The sequence below is a fragment of the Solanum stenotomum genome, chromosome 8, assembly GCF_019186545.1.
Source record: "Solanum stenotomum isolate F172 chromosome 8, ASM1918654v1, whole genome shotgun sequence".
Classification (NCBI taxonomy): Eukaryota; Viridiplantae; Streptophyta; class Magnoliopsida; order Solanales; family Solanaceae; genus Solanum; species Solanum stenotomum.
The window spans coordinates 36494338-36511696 of record NC_064289.1 but is presented as its reverse complement, the minus strand read 5'-3'; the positions used below and the strand labels follow the sequence as shown (position 1 = coordinate 36511696).

The 17359-nt window shown below is 35.7% G+C and overlaps 1 protein-coding gene across 1 annotated transcript in view; it reads left to right on the top strand.

The window, feature by feature from the left end:
* The window catches only part of LOC125873377 (vacuolar protein sorting-associated protein 27), a 1193133-nt gene that overhangs the window by 902558 nt on the left and 273216 nt on the right, over nucleotides 1-17359 (top strand). The window lies entirely within an intron of this gene.

Below are 17359 nucleotides of genomic sequence, written 5' to 3'. Positions count from 1 at the left end.
ATTAGAAGGTGATCACTACACTTAACATCCATTCAATTAGATCGAACGTATATAATAATACTATCTCACGCGCATTTCATACTCAAATGGATTATATGTTAGCTCTTCACCTCTACATCATGACATCAGATATTAAGTTCATGATTAGACGACAGACTGATAGAATTTGTACATTACTCTAGAAATATAAGTATAATTATCTCCTAATTCAAATCAACGTAGTTTCATACTCTAAATATGGATCATAGATATTTTTTTATGTATTCCACGAATTCTAACTTTTTATTTATAAAAGTATACAAAATTGTTACACTTTTTGAACAATTAATTGTAGGTGTAAAATGAAATTTTAGTATTATGCGCAATAGCAAAATTATGATTATTAATAGGAATATTTTAAACAAACCGACCTCCGGATGTCGCTTTTATTAAAAGTAATTAGATTAATACCGACGTCATGAGGTCGGTATCACATTAAAAAGTAATCATGTTAATTAAATAATATTGACATCGGGAGGTCGGTATTTTATATTAAATTATTTTTTAACGTGTATAAAACCGTCATTCGGAAGATGATTTATTTAAAGTTAATTGAACATATTAATTTATTACATACTATTTAATTTTACCGACTTCTGGAAGTCGGTATTATAATTTTTTTGTTTTTTATGTTACACAAAATCGTCCTCCGGAAGACGATTTAAATAAAATTAAATCAAAATATTTCTCAATTTTGTTTTTATATTTAATTGAGAAAATAATACTGACATCAAGAGGTCGGTTTTTATTGTAATTCATTTTCTGGGAAAAATTCCGACCTCCGGAGGTCGGAATTTGATTTTAAAAGTAATAGATGAAATAAAAATACCGACCTCCGGATGTCGCTTTTAAAAGTCATAGATGAAATAAAAATACCGACCTCCGGATGTCACTTTAATTAATAGTAATTAGAAAAAAATACTGACCTCATGAGGTCGGTATTTTAATTACATACTATTTAATTTTACTGACATTCAGAAGTCGGTATTATAACCGACATCAAGAAGTCGGTTTTTATGCAAAATAACCAAATTCCGACCTCAGGAGGTTGGAATTTTTCCTAGAAATAAAAACCGACCTCTTGATGTCGGTATTATTTTCTCAATTAAATATAAAAAATACCGACCTCATGAGGTTGGTATTTTATATTAATTTATTTTTTACATACTATTTAATTTTACCGACATACGGAAGTCGGTATTATTTGTTTTTTAATATTTAATTGAGATTTATTTGTTTAATACCGACATTAATAGGTCGATTTTTATTGTAATTCATTTTTTCTGGGAAAAATTCCGACCTCTGGAGGTCGGAATTTGGTTTTCCCGCTTTATTTTGCATAAAAACCGACTACTTGTAAATACCGACCTCCGGAGGTCGGAAATTACCGACCTCCATTTGAGGTCGGAAATTTTTAGGTTGGTATTCACTATTTTTTTAGTAGTGTAATGTAATAAATAACTAACGTGACTTACTTATATGACTTACTAACTGTGACTTGTTAAATTCTCTAAGTCTGACTTATATGACTTAATAACTTTCTAATGTAACTTACTTGTGTTATTTACTAACAGTTTGACTGCCTTATGCTTACTAATGTGGCTTACTTATATAACTTACTAACTGTGACTTAGTAACTAACTAACTTACTTTAATCCTAATGTGACTACTAACTATGTCAATGTCTTATGTTTACTAATATGACCTAATACTTACTTTTATCCTATTGCAACTTGCTTATTTCCTATTGTTAGTTATATTATTTACTAGCTTTTTGTAGGTCATTAACATGGTTGAAGTTACCATATACTTTCATCATGGTGGTGAGTGGCTAACCAGTCCAGAACCACATTATGACAAATGATGGTTCATTATTGGAGAGGGTATGATCCTGATCTTATATCTTTTATCGACTTAGTGAATGAGTACACGATAAGTTAGGGTTTGTTGGTGTGCAAGAATTATTGTACTTTCTCCGGTTGGGAAATATTTTGAAATAGTAGGTGATGAATGAGTTAGGACCTTAACATCTTTTATCTCTACTTATTATAAATCTATTCATTTGTTTGTTACTGAGGACTGTGAATTATCTGTTGATGTACCTGATATTGTGATGCATGATGGATCATTTTTACTTTCACCAATTGTTAATGAAGGCACAGACTGTAGTGAAAGTGAAAGTGAAAGTGACAGTAATGATGGAATGATGTTTAGTTGTTCAGATTATGATACAGATGAATTAGAAAATTTTGTTACTAAAAAAAAGGAATATAACTGATAGTTTGCAAGATTATAAGGAGATTGTTAAGGGTATGGCCTTCAAGGACATAGCTGAAGCAAAATAGTTTTGTAAACTTTATGCTCTAGCTAAGAAGGTAGAACTAGTTGTGGTGAAGAATGATAAAAAAGATTTAGGTATACATGTGTTGTTGAAGGTTGTCCATTTTTACTTCTTATTTCTGGGGATCTGACCACTCCTGGTGTTAGTGTCAAAACACCAGTAGATCATATAGAGTGTGGAACAACATATGACAACTCTTTAGTGGATTACTCAACAATAGCTTTGTATTTTAAGGACAAATTGCAAAGTGACCCTAAGTACAAGGTCAAATAAATAAAGGCTGACTTACATATAGTGTTTGAGCTAAATGTAAGTGAGGCAAGGTGCAAGCGAGCCAAAAAGGAGATATTAGAGAGTCTAGATGGTAGCTTTGTAGACTCTTACAATAAATTAGAGGGTTATGCTACTGAATTGAGAAGTTGTAATTCAGGGTCTGACATTGTGATAGATTTGTCTAAAGAGGCACTATCTAATGGTAAGAGAAAATTTCTTAGGATGTATATATGCTTCAAGGAAATGAAGTTGGATTTTAAGTCTGGGTTAAGACCACTTATTGGGTTAGATGGTACATTCCTTAAAGGAAAAGCTAAGGGCCAGGTATTGTGTGTTGTTGGTCAAGACAGTAATAACTCTTTCTACCCTCTAGCTTGGGTTGTGGTAGATAAAGAGACTAAGAGGACTTGTACATGGTTCATGCCACATTTGCAACATTCACTTGAACTTCAAAATGGTGAAGGACTGACATTCATATTAGGTATGCAGAAGGTAATATTAAACTACTAATTTGCACTTTATTTACCTTTGCTTAGTACTGTTTCTTTTATTAATTTTAGTTGTTTTAATTTGATACTTAGGCGCTGCTTGAAGCAGTAAGGACAGTCTTATCTGAAGCTCATCCAAGATATTGTGCAAGGCATATTGAGGCAAATTGATGCAAAAGATGGAGTAAAGGTGAGCTGAAAAAGTTGTTGTGGTAGGCTGCATGGTCATCATTTACAGAGGAGTTTGAGGACCAACTTCAAGAGATCAAGGAAGTTGATGAAGAGGTTGGACAAGATTTAATAGACAAGTATCCTCCCAAATCATGGTGCAGAGCCTATTTAGATACAGTGTGCAAAAATCAGCCTATGGACAATAACTTTACTGAATCATTCAATGCTTGGATACTTGAAGCAAGGTACAAGCCAATTATTGGAATGTTAGAAGACATCAAGGTCAAAATAATGGAGAGGTTGGCAACAAAAGAGGTTGATGTGAGGAAGTGGAAAAATGATGGGTTTAGTCTCAAAAGTGAGTTGTTGTTTATTGAGTATTTGAAGATTTCCAAGGTTTTTAAGGTGAGTGACAATGGGGATAATGGCTATGAGGTCACTAAAGGTGCAGATAGACACATTGTCAACTTAAGAGGGAAAAATGCACATGCAGAACATGGGATCTGACTGGAATTTCATGTCCACATGCAATTAAGGACATGGAGCACAAGAAAATGATACCAAAGAATGAAAATGATTGGTATTATAGTAGGGAGGCAGCCTTGGCAGTTTACAAACACAAGTTACAACCTCTTAGGGGAGAACCATTCTGGAAATGTGATCCTTTGCATGCCATTGAACCACCAGAATTGGTCAAGCTTGTTGGCAGACCTAAGCTTATGAGGGAAAGAGAAAAGAATGAAGCAGTTAAGAGGCAAGGAGTATGGAAGCAAACAAGAAAAGGAAAAGTGATGACATGTAGTAATTGTGGAGAACAAAATCATAATGCAAGAGGATGTGAAAAGGTAATTTTCATTAAATCTTTAACTACATCAAATAATTATTCCATTTTACTATTTAATTCTCTATCTTCTATTATGATCAATAAGGAAAAGCAGGGGAAGCAACCTGCTAAGCAAGGAAAAGAAACTAGTAGGAAAAAAAAAAGGCAGCCTAGGAGAGGTTTAATTGATGAAGATGAAGTTTCTGAGGAAGACATAAATTGCACATCCTCACAACCAACACAAGAGAGTCAATCTGAATATGTTGTTTCTAGCAGCTATTTTCCAGTAGCTGAGGATGATGATGAAGACCCTAGGCTAAGGCCAAGAACAATCTCAGAAGAAGCTTTTCTAACAAGCTTGAGAAAGAGACAAAACTCAGAAGAACCAATTGGAAGTAGAGTAATAGGCTTCAGAGTTGACAAATATGGTGTTAGTGAACCTACAAATCTTCACATAGCACCAATTGGCTTAACTTGGAATTGAAAGGATGCAATTACTACAAACCAGCTACAAAAGTTGAGGCCAAGAAGCGGATGATGATATTGTGTTGGTACTACTATTTTGTATATGTTTGTGCGTTTAATAATGTTAAGGCTAAACTTGTTTTTTGCTATGTTTTGTATAGGTTGATGCCTTAAATGATGTTTTGTGATGTTTTGGTAGTACTATTATGTATAGGTTGATGCCTTTAAGGTTAAACTTGTTTTGGTAGTCTGTTTTGCTTCTACTATTTGTATACGCTGAGTGTATCAGCTAAAACTAACTGACGTTTTGCTTATATACGACCGATGTTTGAATGTTATATATGGCGTCTTTGTTGTGCTTTTGTGCAAGTTTAATATTGTCTTTGTTGTGCCTTTATGCATGTGACGACCCAAGGGTACCCCCTAGACGTAACATGGCAACTTGACCCCGAAGGGGTCTCATACAAGCCCTTAGCATCATAACGTAGGTAATAAAATTAAAACACAGGAAAATTTATAACTTTTACAATCGAAGTCATTTTTCATAAAAATCAAGCGGAAGTCTTCTATACTTTGTCTCAAACCATCTAATACACTTTAGATTGAACTTTTGGGACACATCTCATACAATAGTCTAACACATAAACAATGACATAAAGGAAATAAGGGTTTGTCCTCGAAGCTATGAGGACTCACCAATTCTTCAACTCTTCTTGATCCTTGGAAACCTAGCCTTCAAGCAACTCAATCTCCGAAACCCTAAATTTGATTAGAATGTAAGCAATATGCATTAGTACAAAATGTAGCAAGTATGATAGCTTGCACAACACCATAAGAGCATCTCAAAATGGTTAGTCAACATAAGACATAAGCATAAGAGATAATAACATAGTCATAGCATAATCATCATAGTCATAACATAATCATTATAGTCATAGCATAATCTCCGACATAGGCATCATATAATCATAAGTCAACATAAGACATAGTTAATGAGCATAGGAGATAAGTCATAATCATAATAATCCAAGTCTTCAACATGAACATCATGTAAGCATAATTGACTCTTAATCATCTCTACCATAATAGAACCATTCTCACGTAACATCAAAAGCATACAAGTGCAAAGCATGAATAGCATATCATAATACCACCCAAGCGAAGTATCATTTTTTGGTTATCTTAATCATAGTCTATATGTATGGTCAACTCTTAAGCTTCTTTAACATAAGGGAACTATACTCCTAAGTAACCTCAGAGCACACTTGTGCAATGTATGAAAGGCATCCCATACTACCCTTCACACTAAGCATAACCTTGAAGTCATCATAGTCATATTTACCCTACTTTGGTCTCACTATTAACTTGCTTCATAAAGACAAGTGAACTATCACCTTAGTCAATCATATCACGTCAAGGAAGGCAACTATAGCACAATCATATCTAAGCATACATCATATAAAAGAAAACATCTCATGAGTCACCTTAAGGCAAGCTTGTGCCATGCATGAACAAGACCCCATAATCCTACCTATGTTAAGCTAGACACTTAGGTTCATCATTCATGTTCATCATCTCTTAACATCATAAAGACAAGGGTAATCACCTCTTAGTCATGCATGAAGTGGAGAGGTATCTAGACCTACTATCCAAGCTAGTTATGCTCATGTTCATAAATGCAAAGGGGTGTCACCTCAAGGCATAAATGTTTAGTTCATCATGAAGTACAAGGAAAGTCACCTCAAGCCACACATATCATGGAATCATAAAGACAAAAGTACTCACCTCTAGTCATGCATATCAATGAATCATAGGTATTCACCTTCATGTTCATTATTAGACGAATATAGGTATTCACCTCCATATTCATTTTAAGGTAATATACGTATTCGCCTCCATATCCATTTTAATGTGTAATGTAGGTGCTCTCCTCCACATCACCACATAAGGATCATAGGTAATCGCCTCCATGACCAACATAAAGGCAAATGGGTAATCACATCTTGCCTTGGGAATAACACATATATGAAGGGTAATCACCTCACACTCCTCATAACTAACTAATAAGGAATAAGGGAACTCACCCCACATTCTTATCATGCAAAGGTCATTTAGGGAAAACACCACAAGCCTCATCACATCTTAGAGTCCAAGGACTTAGATTCATTTTAGGTGAGAAAATCTTTCAACCTAGAATCATTCTATCTGAGAGCACCTTTCATGTCATATCATGTTCATGCATAATGTCATGTCTAGAATTCTACATTAGACATGGATACTGTCATAACTCAAGTGAATCTATCACTTTGTGCACTTAAGCATTCATAATGTAGATTAGGTAGGTATAGGCCTTCTACCACAATTCTATACTTTAATCTTCTAATCTCACATATAGACTTTACTCTCAAAGCCTTAACATTCATAGTTGCATCATATTGGATTTACCTTCAAACCCTATTGATCAACATTCATTACTACAAGCCTTACATTCAAGCTTTACTTCTTGCAACATTCATTCATACCTAGATTTCAAGGTATTCTAATCATATTCATTATTACTAGGTGATTCTAGTCATAATTGATCATAAAGGTTCAATTCTAACTTTACATGTCAAGATTCATCATATATAATAGAGTCTAGTTCAATTCATGATTATATGTTCCTAACTTTGAACAATTACTACACATGACATTGATTTAGGAAGATCACTCATGAACCTTTAATTTCACCTCTAATGGCATAAACCCACAAAATATCACATTCATCAAATAGACTAGGGTTTACCATAGATATCACATGAATTCATCATCATATCACAATTCCATGTCAATACAATCATAATTAGGTATTATCCACTAGATTGGAATCATACCTAAGCCCTACCCACAATGTAAGATCAACCCTAGCTAGAATTAGGTTTTTGACTTCACAATTGGGGGAAAATTAAGGGGGTTCTATGGGAGAAGAACCCATAGATGAATAAGCTAAACATACCTCTTTTCAAAGCCCTAAGCAAAGCTTGAATCAATGGTGCATTTCGACCCTAGTTGCTGCCCTCTTCCCTTCTCTTCTTCTTCTTCTTCTTCTTCACTTCTAGAGAGAGGAATTTTGAAGAGTATTTTGGGCGTTTTTAGATGAATGAGTTAATGACTTAGTTTAAGGTCTTATTATGTATTTATAAGGTGGATTTTTAACTAATTAACCGACCTCCCTAATCCATAACTAATTACTAACTTAACCCTTAAACACTTGACTTAAAACTAAAAGTTGAAATCTGCTCATGACCTACGACCCTCCACCTACGGATGGTAGGTGGATCTACTGGACGTCACTCACCTCCGTAGGTGAGGTCTGCAACTGAAAAAGTGCAGGCCACTGCAGGCCTTGACCCACGACCCCCACCTACGGGGTGTGGGTCCACCTACGGCCAGTAGGTGGCCAAACGTAGGTGACACTTTTTTGATAGCTTTTTGGGCTGTTTTGAGGTCCTCCACAAGGACCCCTTAGGTGGTCCATGGGGGGTCGTACCTTGACGCCCTAACCCCTAAACCTCTATTCTAAGTACGGGAGTCGCTTTTATGAGTTTTAACCCTCATATAACACTCCAAAACTCTTACGAAAGGCTCTAGAATTCACTAGTTCGACTTACTAATTTTCGGGGTGTTGCATTATCTCCCCATTTGGATCATTCATCCTCGAATGACGATTCCAAACACTTCTTAAAGTCACAACTCTAAACTAACAGTCTATCATGCATGCACTACATCTAAATGTACACAACCAAGCAGGAAAACTTCAATTCAAAACTAAACTCATTCAATGCAACACAAGGGAGTAGGAGCTACTTCTACCAACCGAAAATGCATGAAATTCTATATCTCACTCATTTTCAAGGAGGAACTAACATCTCCTAACTAAATCATGCTCAACACACACTCATGGAGGCTAAATGCAATTTACTCTCAAAGAGCATTTTTTTTCAAGGAGGAATCTTTCAACTCCAAAACTAGGGCATGCTCATAATCAACTCATGAAGTCTATATGCAAATCTACTCAATGCACTACAACGTGAGGAATACAATGCATATAAGTCATTTCTAACAAGACCTAGGAATTTTCATGAACATGCATATTAAGAAGTCATGGTAACACACAAATCACACATGGCTTCATATATAAAAGCAAACCAAGAGAAACTTAAAGTCTCAAGCTCTTAAATGCTAAGGAGGAACACAAGGAAGAAAGATGAGGATATTGGGACTTCTCATTGGCCCTAGGCCTCCCAAGTAGCATCCCCAACTAAACCCTTAAAAGATCACTCCTACACTTCATGGAACAACTTTCTTGTTCTTCTATTTCTTAACTTGCCGGTCTAAGACTTCTATTGGTACTTCTAATTTAGAGAGGTTCTCGTTAAGAAACTAACTCACAAACAACCTCACTAACACCACTCAAGGTGAAAATTTCAAGTAAACCTAACTCATAAACATCAAGTACAGTCAACGACTTTGCTATCTAAGCACATTATCTCCCCCTTGGGAGCAAGCCTATACAAACTATTTTAAGCAACACTTATATCAATTCTAAGGTCAGAGTAGGTCATCACTAAGCTTTCACATACATCACACAAGGTGATTCTAAACCATGGTAAATTACACTTCTACCCTTTTTATAGGAGTTTATTCACTCAACCCATTTAGGCATTATTTAAACACCTTATTCAACCAATCTATCAACAAACCTCAAAACCCATCATGACTAAGTCGGGTTCTACCATCAACTAACATAACCACACCAAAAACCTTGCTAGATAGGCACACTATCTTCCTTTTGGGAGTAAGCCTACACAAGTTCTTCTAAACCTCTTTCATAACATAAAGGAAACAATGAAGCATCATTCATACTAAAAATAACATCAAAGTCCAACATAATAAGTCACCAAAGACAAGAAATTCGAAAATTTACTAAAGCATAAAACACATACCGGAAGGGACATGAGGAGATCACTCTTGATCTTCTCTAGATTGGAGAGTTTAAGATATATTCTTCTTTGGAGCCTTGCCACCCAAACCAAGTGGATTAGAGGAAGGGTAGGGTTGGGACCTACGACGACTATCCTCTTCATTTCTAGCAATCTTAGGACAATGCCTTATCTTGTGACCCAACTCACCACAACCAAAACAGATATTAAAGCCCGCTAAGCATTCACCCTCATGCTTTCTATCACACTTACTACATCCCGGTAATAGAATCTCACTACCCTCTTCTTGAGACTCGGAGCTAGACACCCTCTTTTGGTTAAACTTAGGAGTACTTGAGGGCTTTGCTCGGGGAACTTTTGTCTAAACTTAGGGCGACCATGTCCATCAGACTCATCATCCAAGGACTCATCATCATCCAATTTAGACCTCTCTTTCTCCTTAGGTTCTTTCTTAAGTTTTGACTCTTCCATTCGTTGGGAAAAACCCATAAAATGTGAGATATCCATATCATTTATACGCATTGCCACACGACATTCATTTTCTACCAATTCGGATACTCCCATCATGAAATGGTTCATTTCTGCCCTTGGGTTCTCCACTAAAGTTGGAGCATACTTAGAGAGTTGAGTAAACTTTAGGGAATACTCTTGAACACTCATGCTACCTTGCCTAAGGTTCATAAACTCTTGCATCTTAGCCTACCTCAACTTTAGGGGAAGGAACTTATCAAGGAATGCCTTCTCGAACACATCCCACTCTATAGGACCCACTTCTATCGGTCTACTCCCCTTCCATAGACCATACCATATTTGAGCTAACCCTTTCAATTGGTAAGCGGCTAACTCCGCTTTCTCTACCAAGGTCACCCCCATGATATCAAGAATCTTGGACATCTCATCTACAAACTCATTAGGGTCTTCCTCCACCTTGGAGCCATGAAACTCCGAAGGTTTCATCTTAAGGAACTCTCTCACTCTCAAGGCTGCGGGATTCATATTAGGGTTCACATGTTGCCCAACATCCCTATTGGCTTGAGCCGTCACAACTTTAACCAATAATTGCATAGAGGACCTAAATTTTGCATGAGTCACATTCTCCACTATAGGGTCAATTGGAGCTTGAGAAGGATCTTGGGGTGGAACTTGGAGAGGAACCTCTTGATCCACATTTCCTTCCTCATTTCTCCTAGCATTAGCCCTTGTATTAGCCATACCCATAAAAATCATAGGGTACGAATTAGGAGAAGGACCTACTAAAGCCAAATTCTATGGCACGACTTAGAGAATGAAGAAGTGAAGTTTCCTAAGCATCTAATAGCATCCTATTCATAAATGTGACGCGCTTCCCATTTATGAACAAGACTCTACTAGACTTGGTTTGAGACAATCCTAGAACCATTCTAAACCTTGTGCTTTGATTACAAAGTTTGTCACGACCAGGGGTACCCCCTAGAGGTAACATGGCGTACTTGACTCCAAAGGGGTCTCATATAAGCCCTTAGCATCATAACATAGGTAATAGGATTAAAACACGGGAAAATTTATAACTTTTACAATCGAAGTCATTTTACATAAAAATCAAGCGGAAGTCTTTCTATACTTTGTCTAAAACCATCTAATACACTTTAGAATGAACTCTTGGGACACATCCCATATAATAGTCTAAAACATAAAGAATGACATAAAGGAAATAAGGGTTTGTCCTCGAACCTATGAGGACTCACCAATTCTTCAACCTTCTTGATCCTTGGAAACTTAGCCTTCAAGCAACTCAATCTCCGAAACCCTAAATTTGATTAGAATGTAGGCAATATGTGTTAGTACAAAATGTACCAAGTATGATAGCTCGCACAACACCATAATAGCAGTCAACATAAGACATAAACATAAGAGATAATAACATAGTCATAGCATAATCATTATAGTCAAAACATAATCATCATAGTCATAACATAATCTCCAACATAGGCATCATATAATCATAAGTCAACATAAGACATAGTTAATGAACATAGGAGATAAGTCATAATCATAATAAGTCAAGTCTTCAACATAAACATCATGTTAGCATAATTGACTCTTAGTCATCTCTACCATAATAGACCCATTCTCAAGTAACCTCGAAAGCATACAAGTGCAAACCATGAATAGCTTCCCATAATACCACCCAAGACAAGTATTCCTTTTTGGTCATCTTAATCATAGTCTATATGCATAGTCAACTCTTAAGTTTCTTTACCATAAGGGAACCATACTCCTAAGTAACCTCAAAGCACATTTGTGCAATGCATGAAAGGCATCCCATACTACCTTTCACACAAAGCATAACCTTAAAGTCATCATAGTCATATTTACCCTACTTTGGTTTCATTATTAACTTACTTCATAAAGACAAGGGAGCTATCACCCTAGTCAAACATATCATGTCAAGGAAGGCAACTATAGCACAATCCTATCTAAGCATACTTCATATAAGAGCAAGCATCTCATGAGTCACCTTAAGGAAAGTTTGTACCATGCATGAAAAAGACCCTATAATCCTACAAATGCTAAGCTAGACACTTAGGTTAAGCATTCATGTTCATCATCTCTTAACAGGGTAATCACCTCTTAGTCATGCATGAAGTGGAGAGGTATCTAGACCTACTATCCAAGCTAGTTATGCTCATGTTCATATTATGCAAGGGAAGTCACCTCAAGCAACACATATCATGGAATCATAAAGACAAGGGTACTAACCTCTAGTCATACATATCAATGAATCATAGGTATTCGCCTCCATGTTCATTATTAGAAGAATATAGGTATTCGCCTCCATATTCATTTTAAGGTGATATAGGTATTCACCTCCATATCCATTTTAATGTGTAATGTAGGTATTCGCCTCCACATCACCACATCAGGATCATAGGGAATCACCTCCATGACCAACATAAAGGCTAATGGGTAATCACCTCTTGCCTTGGGAGTCACACATATATGAAGGGTAATCACCTCACACTCCCCACAACTAACTAATTAGGAATAAGGGAACTCACCCCACATTCCTATCATGCAAAGGTCATTTAGGGGAATCACCACAAGCCTCATCGTATCTTAAAGTCCAAGGACTTAGATTCATTTTAGGTGAGAAAACCTTTCAACCTAGAATCATTCTATGTGAGAGCACCTTTCATGTCATATCATGTCCATGCATAATGACATGTCTAGAATTCTACATTAGACATGGATACTGTCATAACTCAAGTGATTCTATCACTTTGTGCACTTAAGCATTCATAATGTAGATTAGGTAGGTATAGGCCTTCTACCACAATTCTATACTTTAATCTTCTAATCTCACATATAGACTTTACTCTCAAAGCCTTAACCTTCATAGTTGCATCATATTGGATTTGCCTTCAAATCCTAGTGATCAACATTCATTATTACAAGCCTTACATTCAAGCTTTACTTCTTGCAACCTTCATTCATACCTAGATTTCAAGGTATTCTAATCATATTCATCATTATTAGGTAATTCTAGTCATAATTGATCATAAAGGTTCAATTCTAACTTTACATGTCAAGATTCATCATATACAATAGAGTCTAGTTCATATGTTCCTAACTTTGAACAATAACTACACATGACATTGATTTAGGAAGATCACTCATGAACCTTCAATTTCACCTCTAATAGCATAAACGCACAAAATATCACATTCATCAAATAGACTATGGTTTACCATAGAAATCACATGAATTAATCATAATATCACAATTCAATGTCAATACAATCATAATTATGTATCATCCACTTGATTGTAATCATACCTAAGCCCTACCCACAATGTAAGATCAACCCTAGCTAGAATTGGGTTTTTAACTTCACAATTGGGGGAAAGCTAAGGGGGCTCTATGGGGGAAGAACCCATAGATGAATATGCTAAACATACCTTTTTTCAAAGCCCTAACAAAGCTTGAATCAATTGTGCATTTAGACCCTAGTTTTTGCCCTTTTCGCTTCTCTTCTTCTTCTTCTCTTCATTTCTAGAAAGAGGATTTTTAGAGAGTATTTTGGGGGTTCTTAGATGAATGATTTAATGACTTAGTTTAGGGTATTATTAGCTATTTATAGGTGGTTATTTAACTAATTAACCGACCTCCCTATGCCCTAACTAATTACTAACTTAACCCCTAAACTCTTGACTTAAAACTAAAAGTTGAAATCTGCTCATGACCTACGCCCGTCCACCTACGGATGGTAGGTGGATCTACTGGACGTCACTCACCTCTGTAGGTGAGGTCTGCAACTCAAAAAGTGCAGGCCACTGCAGGCCTTGACCCACGACCCCCACCTACGGGGTGTGGGTCCACCTACGGCCAGTAGGTGGTCAAACGTAGGTGACACTTTTTTGATAGCTTTTTGGGCTGTTTTAAGGTCCTCCTCAAGGACCCCTTGGGTGGTCCTTGGGGGTTCGTACCTTGACGCCCTAACCCCTTAGCCTCCATTCTAAGTACGGGAGTCGCTTTTACGAGTTCTCACCCTCATACAGCACTCCAAAACTCTTATGAAAGGCTCTAGAACTCACTAGTTCGACTTACTAATTTCTGGGGTGTTACAGTGCAAGTTTAACAGTGTATATGTTTATCCTTTGTGCAAATTGGTTTGTGACTTTTATGTTGACAGTTTAATAGTGCCTTTGTGCAAGTTTAATAACACCTGAAAACACACATTTCACAAACAATGGTAAGACAAGCTTTCATTTCATTTTCAGATTCTCTAAATACAAGGAAAACATAAGACTTTTTAAAGTTGATTTAACATGTGTTAGTAAAGCACTTGAAGTCAGTCACCAGCAAACTTTATGGCAATACTAGAAACTTTATCCATCTTCAACATAATGACTAATATAACACCTCTAGATACTAGAAACTTTATGGAAAAAGACACAAAATAATGTTCCAAGCCAACTAGAAATTCACAATACGTTTGAAGCAAATAGCTACACTAAATAATGGTCAGCACTTGAAAATTACATTCAATACACATCTTTCTTATATAATAACACAATTCAAAACATAATATTCACTAATACATAGGAATACTTGAAATAACTAACACATGAAATCTACAAATACTTGAAATAACTAACACTTGAAAACTACAATTCAACAACATATATTCCTCATGCTACACAACAATTAATCACTTGAAAATTGCAACAACAAATACCACAAACAAAGTAAATGATGATATACACAACATCTTCAACTTCAACACTTTCGCTTTCAAATTTCTTGATTTATTCACCTCAAAGTAGTTTAAACTCTCTAAATTAGCCATTTTTTTGTTTAAATTGTCTCTTTCAATCTTAACTGCATTCAACGACTCTCTCAAATTCTCCATTTTCAACGTAGCAACTTCCAATTTAGACTTCAGTAAATTAACTTCAATTGAAGAATTTCCTGAAGAACTATCTACCGATCTCCAAAATCCACAATTTTCAATCCGATAAAAATAACAGAGAAGAACTCATAATCACCAAAATACAAGCAGAAATCATATTAATTTACATTTAACAAAAAACGTACCTTAGGTTTAGAATATCTATAAAATCTTCATCCGGGGTTCAATGGAGTCCTTGAAGTGAAACAACGAGACATTTCACCACAAAAACAAGTCATCATCATGGAGTTACTAATTAAATCACAAGTACTTTCAAACATGGTTTTAGGTCTGATTTAAGGGAGACGACATATAGATGAAAAATTGACTAAGAAAATATGACGAACAAACGATGGAATCAATGAACACACGGTGGAATCGACCAACAAACTATGAAATCGACGAACTTTACTGATGAAGGCTAGGGTTTATGAGATACGAAAGTGACTTAGGATATTTGGGTCTTTTAATTTTGATTTTAGAGGGTATATTTTAGATACAAATCAGGTGGATATTGGGTTATGGGGCGGGTTCTTAGTTTATGGGTTAAAAGCAATGGTCAACCGGGTAGTTTCTTAGGATTTAGCCACATGTACAGAATGAGGGTGTCGTTAGTGAGAGGGGCATATGTGCATCGATAATTGGACGGCAGGGGCTGAGATGGACAAAAAGTATAACGAAGGGCATAGATGTACCATTCATCAAAGTTCGGGGGTATATTTGTCCTTTTTCCCTTTAAAATATGAATCGAATAGAGTATTTTACCCATTTTTGTTCAACTCATTTTCGACTCGACAACTCATTTATTGGGTGATAGTTGATGCATTGAGTGGAAGATCAATAAGAATGGGTAGTTTGTCATTTGTAGTTGTTGAGGAGCATCCTTTGGCTAAGGACATTTTTGACTAACCAATTTGAGATGAACATTTTTTAGCCTAGCCGGGTACTTGCTTGTGTTGGCCCTATATTAAGGCTCAACAATATTGTCACGCTATGAATTCATGTGATTGGCACCCAAACTCTATTCGACTTAGCAAATCTATTTATCTAATAATCCCTACTCATGCACCTGAATTATAAAGAGAAAAGTTTTTTGAAAATCTCGAATCTTTTAAGTTTTGCAAATCATGCATGATTTCAATTGTTAAATCAATCACATCTTATTTTAAATGAAATGTTTATAAAAGTAACAATTCAAAAGAAATACTATCATTTATGAAATCTATATAACAAGAATTAAGCCAGTCAATCGAGACATGCCCCGATGACTCAAAGAACATAACAATCTAAGCTTCATGAGAAGTAAGTAGAGTCTCACAAACGGTATCTATTGAAAGAGATGAAATTGTACTAACTGCATAGCTCGAAATGATCAGCACGTAATTCTAAAATAAAAAATAGAATTGTCAAAGGCATAAGCTTCACATGCCTTGTATACAATTGTTTTCCCCAAAAATGAGACAAGATTCAAAGAAATCAATATAAGAAGGAAGCATTTATATAAGTTAGATAGTAAAATGAAATATCAAAGTAAAATACATTAAAGCTTAATCAAAATCATGTGAAATTTTTTCTTTGTATCAGGAGCACTATACCACAATGACATAAATAGAAACAACAGTGTGTTTGGAATGAAAGAAATATTTTTTGAAAAATATTTTTCAATTCATTCATGTTTGGTAGGCTTAAATATTTTTCAAATCAACTTATTTTCCTCAAATATAAGGGAAATGACTTTCCTTTCAAAGTTAAGGAAAACATTTTCCAAAATTCTCCTCCAACCTTGAATTACAATCTTTTTTCTCACCCACCTCGTACCCGACCCCCCCCCCCCCCCCCCCCCCCCCCCCCCCCCCCCCCCTTCAAAAAAAATTTAAAATCTTTTTTAAAAAAAAAAATAATTTATTTTGTCTCAACCCCGGTCCTCCTACCCCCCAAATCCAGCCCTTCCCCAACCAAAAAAAATTAACAACTTAAAATTATTTTCAAAAAATAGTTCAAAATTCTAAAAATTTTGATAGTTTTATCTCGCCCAACCCCCTAACTACCCCTACCCCCGCCCCCCACAAAAAAAATTAGAAGTTTGTTTTTGAAAAAAATTAAAAATTTCAAATTTTCATTTTCTTTAACTCACACCTTTCCCAACCTCGTACCGTCCAGCCCCCTCCCCACCAAAAACAAAATAATTAAAGTTTATGTTTAAAAAATATTTTTAAAATTTCAATTTTTATTTTTTTTGAACCCCACCTCACCCCGACCCCCACCCCCTGCCAGCCTCCCTATGAAAAAATAATAATTTAAAAGTTTCTTTTTGAAAATTTTTTTTTTTTTTACCCCCGACCCCTC